Here is a 10,095-nt window from a genome sequence, read left to right as displayed (position 1 = left end):
TTCCTTCTCCTTTACCCTCATTCCCTTTGTCTTTTTTCTCCTCTTTTCCCATTCCCTCTCCCTCTCTCTTTCTCCATTTCCTATTCCTACTCATTTCCCCTAATTCCTTTTGTCATTCTTTCTCCTCTTTTCCTATTCCCTCTCACTCTTCCTTTCTCCATCTATTATTTCTCCTCTTTTCTTATTCCCTCTCCCTCTTTCTTTCTCCATCTCCTATTCCTTCTCATTTCCCCTCATTCCTTTTGTCATTCTTTCTCCTCTTTTCCTATTCCCTCTCACTCTTTCTTTCTCCATCTCCTATCCCTTCTCCTTTCCCCTCATTCCTTTTGTCAGTCTTACTCCTCGTTTTCTATTCCTTCTCATTCTTTCTTTCCCCATCTCCTATTTTTTGTCTTCTTTTGCTATTCCCTCTCACTCTTTCTTTCTCGCTCTTCCTCCTTCATTTCCACGAGTCACACTCCACCCCCTCTCTTTTTCTCCCACAGACCATAACTAAATATTGCTCAATAAAATAACGGCCAACTACAAAAAAGAAATCATAGCCGCCAAACAAAGGTCGTACAACCTGAGAATCGCCCAATCCAACTCCAGCACCAAAGAGTTGTTTATGATCATTAAAGAACTGGAAACACCTGTGCTAACCGCAGACACCTGTGTGAAGGACAAACAATGGTGCACCAGTGTCCAAAATGCCCTCAACAACAAAGTCACAAGCCTTCAAACTAAAATCAAAAATAAGAAAGACTCCTTAGCCAAACCAAGCAACCCTACTAACACGACCCCGCGCCCCAAACCCCAACACCCTCTGCCCAAGCCCTCCCGCTTTAGCTTCTCCAAAGTTGTCATGATCTCTGCTTCCAAAAGATCAGGACTTGCCCGACTCCCTTGGAAGCAGACCCATAACCCCGGTTCCGAGTGCCAGCCAGTCCCAATTGGGACCTTTTGGACCCTATCCTGGCGCCAGTGGCACCAGGCTCATAAAGATGCCCAGTCCCAGCACTGGAAGCGCCGGGCTCATAATGCTTGGGTGGACCTACCTGCAGCAGACCATGCTGCTTACTTACCTGCCAGTTGAACCCCTGATCCTCTTCTGTTTGGGACTACTTTTCCTGTTGGGTGGGGCAGGAGCCGCTCCCTAGGTTCAGAACACTGGAACTCTTCTGGAAAGCAGGAACTCTTTTCTTACCTAGGCGTGGCTGTGGAAGGAGACACCTAAGCACTACAGGAGGCTATTTAAACCACACCCGATGGATGAATCTTGCTTTGCGTTATTCTGCATTCTCTGCAGCAGAACGCTCATCGTGTCTTCTGCTTCTGATCCTGGGCCTAAGGGAACAAAGGCTTACCATCCTGGAATCCAGTCTTCAGCAGCACCTGTAAAGACAAAGAAAGAACAGGTTAGCACTACAGTCTTCAGTGGCAGCGCATCTCTTACCTGGTCCATCGGCTGTCACCAACGCCTCGTGCTGCATTCCGGCATCTGAAAGACAAAGGCTTACCTACTCTTCGCATGCTCCGGAGGTCTTCGCACTGCATTCCGGCATCTGAAAGACAAAAGCTTACCAGCTCTTCGCACGCTCCGGAGGCCTTCGGCGCTGCATCCCGCGATCTGAAAGACAAAAGAAGGTGCGTTTAAAGACATTGGGCAACTTTATTACTCACGTGCCATTACTCCTTCCCACGCCAAATCCAGTGGTAATTCCAGCACCCTTCAGCTTCTCTAAAGCTCCGAACTTGCACCTGCAAGATAAAAGGGACAGTTAGTGCGCATCGTGAAGCAGGCTACAAGCGCTTACTTACGTGCTTCCAGGCGCTTCTATTCCTCACGCGGGTTCGAGCCTCAACTCTCATCAGCCCGCCATCCGCCATCGCCGGAACCCTGCAAAACAAGGGATATCATTACAAAAGACTTTTAAGACATTTGAAGTGCCCAGAACTTACCGTTCGTGCAGTTAACGACGGACAGCAGTCCTCTGAGGTCAAGAGGCCTGCACCCTTATCCAGTGAAGAAACTGGTTACGGCACCCTGCCCCGAGGCAGATGGAGAGCTCGGCGTTCACTTACCTAAGGTGAGGGCGTTAACCTTTGGGGTTCTACAGGAGAAGAGAAAGGGAGGAGGAGAGAGGCACCCAATAACCCCAGTTCATTAATCCCATATTTTCTATCTGCAGACATCTTACTCTTCGAGTCAGACATACAGTGCACAGAGGTCCAGCCCAAAGAGCCAACCGTGTGTTACACATCACCTTTGAAGATACGGCATTCACCCAGTCAAGACCGGCGCCTCTGCGGGAATCAGGTGAGCGTTACAAAAGTCTCCACTCTCGAAGTGGAAAAAATCATCCTCAGCCTAAAACCATCTAACTGTCAGGGTGACCTTTGCCCCCCACAAATTATTAAAGATGCGGCAAGAGACCTCTCGCCATTCATCACAAGACTCATCAACGCCTCCTTCTCCTCAGGTACCGTCCCCAGCAACCTCAAAGAGTCCTGGGTCCTCCCCCTTCTCAAAAAGCCTTCTCTGGAGCCCTCCATTCCCACCAACTACAGACCTATTACCACTGTCCCCTTCCTGCTCAAGATATTAGACAAGACAGCCTACCAACAAATCCAAAATTACCTTGAACTAAACCATCTCCTTGGCATCCGGCAATTAGGCTTCAGACCCCAACGCGGGACAGAAACAGCACTCATCGACCTGAAGGCTCAAATTGACACTCTTTGGACTCATCTGCCCACTTTTCCCAAGAAGCCATCGGCTGGATCGAGTCATTCCTCAGCAACAGATCCATGCGTGTCTTCTCCACCACAGCTGCCGCCGACCCCATCCCCATCACATGCAGAGTCCCCCAGGGCTCATGCGTCTCCCCTACACTGTGCAACATGTTCACGAAGCCCCTGTTTGATGATCTAGATGTCCTGGGTATCACCTACACTAATTACACAGATGATACACAGATCCTCATCCCGCTGACGGGGGATTATGACCATGATTTGGCCTTGATGAAGAGGGTGTATCTCATCATCCAGGCATGGATGGCATCTCATAGTCTATACCTGAATGATGACAAGACTGAACTCATTATACATGGTTCCACCGCAAACCTAACCAAATTTGACCACAACTACACCAGCTTCATTATAGACGGGAACACGATCAAAGTAGCTAAGGAAGTGAAAACCTTAGGAATATACATTGACTCCTCCCTCTCCTTCCATAAACAGGTTAGCTGTATGGCATCCTCCACGGCCTACACATGTAAGCTTATAAGAGCAGCCAAACCCTTCTTATCCACCCAGAGCTGCATTACTCTAGCCAGAGCCCTTGTACTATCAAAACTGGACTATTGCAATGCCCTCTACGTAGGAGCTAGCAAACAAGTTACTAACAAAATACAGATGCTACAAAACAACGCTCTCAGAACAGCGCTCAGCATCCCCAAGAGAGAACACATCTCCAACATTAGGAGAGCCCATAACTGGCTCAACACAACAGATAAAATCCTGCTCAAAGTAGCCTCACTAACACACAAATGCCTCAACATCGCTGCCCCCGCTACTTAGTCGATAGAATAAGTAAACACACTTCCAACAGACCTACTAGAACCTCCAACGCTAATCTTCTCACAGTTCCCAGATTCAAACGCACCAAAATGGGTGGCAACAGCTTCCAGGTGAAAGCAGCCCAACATTGGAACTCCCTACCAGCCTCTCTAAGGACACCCAAAACCTACGTACACTTTAGACGCAACTACATACAATGGATAAAGATCAATGACCACTTTTGCCTTTTTCATGACTGCTTCAATCATCTATTATTGTCAGATCCCTGCGTACCCTCCCAATCCTCCTCACCTGATTCCACTGAAGTAATGTCCTCGGATACAGTACCAGATGACTTGCTCCTCTTTTTCTTATCGGAATAGAGCTTTTCTTTAGGCTTGTGGTCCTTCCGTTCGTGTAAGTAGGGTCTGGCTCCCCCGGAGGCCACCTTGGCAGAGCTGGAACCTGCCCTTGGGGGACCCTGGGGAGCCAGCCCCAAAGCAGGGAAAAAGCCAAGTGGCGGAAAAAACCCTGATGTCCAAGAGTCTTGAATGGAGTTTAAACGTTCCGGAGTGCAGAGCAGGAACAAATGGGACGAGGCAAACGGGAGTAGAAGCTGCTACTCCCTGGGAATGAAGGCATTAGCCTCCAAAATAGAAGCAGAATAACTCGGAGAGTTTAAAGCAGGTGAGTGGTAAGTAAAGGAATAACAAATACAAAAAATAAACAATGCGGAAGGCCGCGGAAGGATCACAGGCAAAGCAAGCGAGCCCCGCTAAAGAAGGAGGCGCATAGCAGGGACGCGAAGGTAAGACATGAGCGGCGATAGATGCCGAAATAATAATAGAATTGAACCGCTAGACAGCGGAAGGTACCCGGTTCCAAAACGGGACACGGAAAGTAGGAATACCGGCAAGACGGCCAAAGGAAAGTAACGCCGGAAAGGTACACAAAGAGAGAAAGAAACAAACTTTAGCTGGAAGGCAGGAATAAGGGATATGGACGGAAAAAACAAGGAAGAAAGTCAGAGCGAAACTGACAGGGAAAAGTACTGTAGTTTAAGTCGCACAGAGCGTTGTGCTAAGAACAACAGATACAACGCAATGAGCGCGGGGGCGGGGTCTGGTAATATACTAGACGCCGCCATGTTGGATGAGGACTAGAGCGGTAGGAGAGCTAAAGTCAATGCCTCCAGCGCTCCCACAGCTTCCACCCGCAGTTCCTGACAGTATACCCCCTTCTCCTCGGAACCCCCCCTGGCTTTCCGGGATGTAGTTGATGAAACCTTCTTAGTAATCGGGGGGCATGGATATAGGAGCTTGGTTCCCAGGACCTCTCTTCTACAGGATAGCCCTTCCAATGCACCAGGTATTGTACCCTGCCCTTACGATATCGTGAATCAACCAGGTAGGAAACCTCATACTCATCAGGAACTGGAGCTACAGGAGTTTGCACTTTAAGAAACTGTCTCTGAAAAGGGTCTTCCTTGTGAAGTTTTAGGAGGGAGGTGTGGAAAACCGGATGAACCCTCTGAAGATATTCAGGTAACTTAAGCTTATAGGCCACCGGATTGACTTTGTACAGGATGGGAAAAGGACCCAAATATCTAGAAGAGAATTTACCAGTGTGAACCCATTTTGGCAGGAATTTGGTAGACAGCCAGACTAACTGACCTGCCTTCCAGTCTGGGTTGTTACGCCTGCCTTTGTCAGCCCACTTCTTTTGTGATTGTTGACTGGTTTCGTGTGCCCTTTTGGCTAAGGCATGTACTTCATGTAGGTCCTTCAATATACTGTCTAGAGCAGGTACATTGGTGGAAGAACTGTTAAGCCAGGGTAAGTGCTGAGGATGATAGCCATAGGTACAGTAGAAAGGACTCATCTGGATGGTAGTATGGAAGGAATTGTTATAGGCGAATTCTGCCTGTGGAAGGAATCGAGACCATTCGTCCTGCTGGGGGCTACAAAAGCATCTTAGGTACTGTTCTAGGCTTGCATTAAGCCTCTCCGTCTGTCCGTTACTCTGGGGATGGTATCCTGAAGAAAGAGCCCTGTGAATACCTAATGTTTGACAGAGTGCTGACCAGAACCTGGAGGTGAACTGAGAACCTCGATCTGATACAATGGTCCTGGGTAAACCATGAAGGCGAACCACATCACAGAGGAAAGTGGCTGCGGTTTCTGGTGCTGTCGGTATATGGGAGAAGGCAGAGAAATGAGCTAATTTACTGTATGAATCTACCGTAACCATGATTACGGTCTTACCATATGATCTGGGGAGGTCAACAATGAAGTCCGTGGAAACGTGCTCCCACGGACGTTCTGGTAACTGTGGCTGTTGCAATAATCCTACCGGTTTCCCCGTTTGGTACTTGCTAGATGCGCAAACCGGGCAAGAGGATACGTATTCCTGTACATCCTTCCTAATGGTGGGCCACCAGAAACCCCTGTGAAGTAGCTCGTATGTCTTTCTGATTCCAGGGTGGCCTACCAGGGGGGTATCGTGACACCAGGAAAGTACCTGTCTCTGTAACGGCGTAGTAGGAATAAAGAGAGCAGAATCATGGTAAAAGAGACCATCACTAGCTTGAGTAACAGTAGAAGGTAGTCCGGCTTGCATATTGTACTGTGGGATCAGATCCTGAAGAAAAAGGGAGGCTGCTGCAACTATTTTAAGGTCCGGAAACACTAGTTCGTGATTCTTATCGTTCTCTGAGTCGTCCCCATATCTGCGGGACAAAGCATCAGCCTTCTGGTTCTCTGATCCTGGAATGTGAGTGATTATGTAGTCGAATTGTAAGAAAAAGTAAGCCCATCTGGCATGACGGGCATTTGTGCATTCCATCTGTTGAAGGACTTGTAGGTTGCGGTGGTCGGTGCGGATTAGGAAGCTATGGGCCGCACCTTGCAGAAGATGGCGCCATTCTTGGCAGGCTAACTTGATAGCCAACAGTTCTCTTTCAAGGACAGAGTAGTTCCGTTCACTGCTGGTCAAGGTTTTAGAGTAGTAGGCAACCGGGTGTTCTTCCCCCTCATCAGCCTTCTGGAGTAATATGGCCCCCACCGCCCCAATGGAAGCGTCTGTTTCCAAGATGAACTGTTTAGTTTGATCTGGTTGGACAAGAATGGGAGCTGAAATAAACAAGTCCTTTAGTAGTTGAAAGGCTTCTCTGGGTCTTATGTCAAAAATGAATTTGACACCCTTTTTTAGGAGAGAAGTAATGGGTAACACTATGTTGGAAAAATTTGGTATAAAACGTCTGTAGAAATTTGCCAACCCAAGAAACCTTTGTACCTCTTTGACGTTCGAGGGTTCCTTCCATTCCACTATGGCCTTTATCTTCCTTGGGTCCATCTCAATGCCGTCTTTCGATAGGATAAAACCCAAATAGGATATTGTGGTTACCTCGAACTCACACTTCTCTGGTTTGACCAGCAGTTGATGGATTTGTAGACGATGTAGTACCTCTTTGACAAGTTGGCGGTGGTCTTGTAAAGTACGAGAAAATATCAATATATCGTCTAGGTAGACAACTACAGACAGAAACAGCATGTCCGAAAATATCTTATCCATGAACCGTTGGAATTTAGCTGGGGCATTTACCAGCCCAAAGGGCATCACCCTATATTCAAAGAGCCCCAAAGGGGTACGAAAGGCAGTCTTCCATTCGTCGCCTTTTCGTATCCTCAAAAGATGGTATGCACCTCTTAAATCAAGCTTGGTAAAATAGACAGCCCCCTGGACTGCCTCTAGAACTTCTCGTATCAATGGCATGGGGTATCTGTCGCGAATGGTGACTTGATTTAGGCCCCTGTAGTCTATACATGGTCTTAGCTCAGAGGTGTCTTTCTTAGGGATAAAGAACAAGGAAGCCCCACAAGAAGAATTGGATTCTTGGATAAGACCGTTTTGTAGATTAGCGACCAGGTATTCTTTGAGAGCACTTTTTTCTGGCATGGATAACGGATACATGCGACCAAAAGGCACCACTGCTTCCGGCGTAAGGTCTATGGCACAATCTTCATTCCTATGAGGAGGTAAGATTCTTGGCAGTGTATCCTTGAAAACCTCAACATATTCCTGGTAATGGAGCGGAACAGAAGATACGGTCACTGTTCGGATGGTGTTGGTTTCTTCTTCATAGGGTCTTTTGACAGGAAGTTTCATACAGTTTGATCCGCAGTATGCTGAGTTGAAACTCACTCTGTTGGACGTCCAGTCGATGGTGGGGTTATGCCGTCTCAACCAAGGTATCCCGATAACCAGGGGGAAGTGAGCTGCCCTGATAAGATCGAAAACCATATACTCTTGATGGTCTCCCAGTTTCATCTTTAACGGAATAGTCTCGTGGATTATGGGACCTGAAGATAACGGTGAACCGTCCACTCCTTCGACTGGTATGGGTCGTGGCTTAGGTCTTGAAGGAACCATCTTCTTCTTGGCCCAATTTATGTCAAGAAAGTTACCCGCTGCACCGCAGTCCAGCATAGCCAAAACTTCTATGGGTCCTGACTCAGATAGCCAAAGGTGTACCTTGAATACCATGAGTTGATTGTCGTCTGCATCCTCTATTGGTTTGGAAGAGTTGCAAGGGTGACAGGTGGCTCCCCCGATACTTCCCTTGCGTAAGATCGGGGGCTGGAGTTTTCCTTCCTCCTGGGTGGTACTTCTGGACAGTTCCTTAAGAGATGTTTGGAAGAACCACAATACATACATAGCCCAGCTTCACGACGTCGTCTTCTCTCTTCCTGGGTTAACGGTCCTCGCATGGATCCAATCTGCATTGGTTCTTCTGCAGAATGCGTGTTCCTAGGTGACGGTGATTGGGAAGGTGGTGTGAATGTCTGAGGAACGCTGCGCCCTCTCCTTCTTTCCTGTCGACGTTCTAGTATACGATACTCAATCTGTAAAGATAATGTTACCAAATCCTGGAAGGAGGTTGGCCTGGCCACTCTGGCTAGTTCATCCTTAATCTCGTCTTGGAGACCCCAGCGGAAAATGGTCTGCTTGGCGGAATCTGGCCAGTCGGACTTAGCTGCTAGTCTCATAAAACGGGATATGTACGTCTGTAGGTCTGTGGTTCCCTGCTGCACATCGAGTATTGCCTCAAGAGAGGTGTACAGCACTTCTGGTCGGTCGAATTGTGCTTTAAGCGATCCCACAAAGTGATCAAAGTTGTTTAAGGAAGGATCATTCCTGGTGACCAAGGGAGTGGCCCAGGATAAAGCATTTCCCATAAGGTTGGCGATAATGAATCCTACTCTGGATCGAGCGGTGTCATAAGCATAAGGTCTAAAAGTGAAATAGACCTGGCAGGTGTCAAGGAAGTCCTTCAGACCCCCAGGATGTCCGTCGTATTTACCGAAGGACAAAGCCATGGGCGGTAAGTCCCCCTGGTCCTCGCGGCGCAGCACCACCTGCTGCCTCAAGCCGATATTCTCATTACGTAAGGCCTGTACTTCAACCGTAAGGTTCTGCATGGCAGCTGCCAGTTCCTGATACTGTTCCAGGGACGCCATGGGTATCCTTGGGCGTTGTATGCTGTCAGATCCCTGCGTACCCTCCCAATCCTCCTCACCTGATTCCACTGAAGTAATGTCCTCGGATACAGTACAAGATGACTTGCTCCTCTTTTTCTTATCGGAATAGAGCTTTTCTTTAGGCTTGTGGTCCTTCCGTTCGTGTAAGTAGGGTCTGGCTCCCCCGGAGGCCACCTTGGCAGAGCTGGAACCTGCCCTTGGGGGACCCCGGGGAGCCAGCCCCAAAGCAGGGAAAAAGCCAAGTGGCGGAAAAAACCCTGATGTCCAAGAGTCTTGAATGGAGTTTAAACATTCCGGAGTGCAGAGCAGGAACAAATGGGACGAGGCAAACGGGAGTAGAAGCTGCTACTCCCTGGGAATGAAGGCATTAGCCTCCAAAATAGAAGCAGAATAACTCGGAGAGTTTAAAGCAGGTGAGTGGTAAGTAAAGGAATAACAAATACAAAAAATAAACAATGCGGAAGGCCGCGGAAGGATCACAGGCAAAGCAAGCGAGCCCCGCTAAAGAAGGAGGCGCATAGCAGGGACGCGAAGGTAAGACATGAGCGGCGATAGATGCCGAAATAATAATAGAATTGAACCGCTAGACAGCGGAAGGTACCCGGTTCCAAAACGGGACGCGGAAAGTAGGAATACCGGCAAGACGGCCAAAGGAAAGTAACGCCGGAAAGGTACACAAAGAGAGAAAGAAACAAACTTTAGCTGGAAGGCAGGAATAAGGGATATGGACGGAAAAAACAAGGAAGAAAGTCAGAGCGAAACTGACAGGGAAAAGTACTGTAGTTTAAGTCGCACAGAGCGTTGTGCTAAGAACAACAGATACAACGCAATGAGCGCGGGGGCGGGGTCTGGTAATATACTAGACGCCGCCATGTTGGATGAGGACTAGAGCGGTAGGAGAGCTAAAGTCAATGCCTCCAGCGCTCCCACAGCTTCCACCCGCAGTTCCTGACAATTATACACTGTTTTTACTGCATTGTATCAATAAAAACATTGTAATTACTGTATTGCA

The sequence above is a fragment of the Ambystoma mexicanum genome, chromosome 7p (assembly GCF_040938575.1).
Source record: "Ambystoma mexicanum isolate Mex_15411 chromosome 7p, UKY_AmexF1_1, whole genome shotgun sequence".
Taxonomy (NCBI): domain Eukaryota; kingdom Metazoa; phylum Chordata; class Amphibia; order Caudata; family Ambystomatidae; genus Ambystoma; species Ambystoma mexicanum.
The sequence above is the reverse complement of the archived record's forward strand: the minus strand, read 5'-3'. Positions refer to the sequence as shown.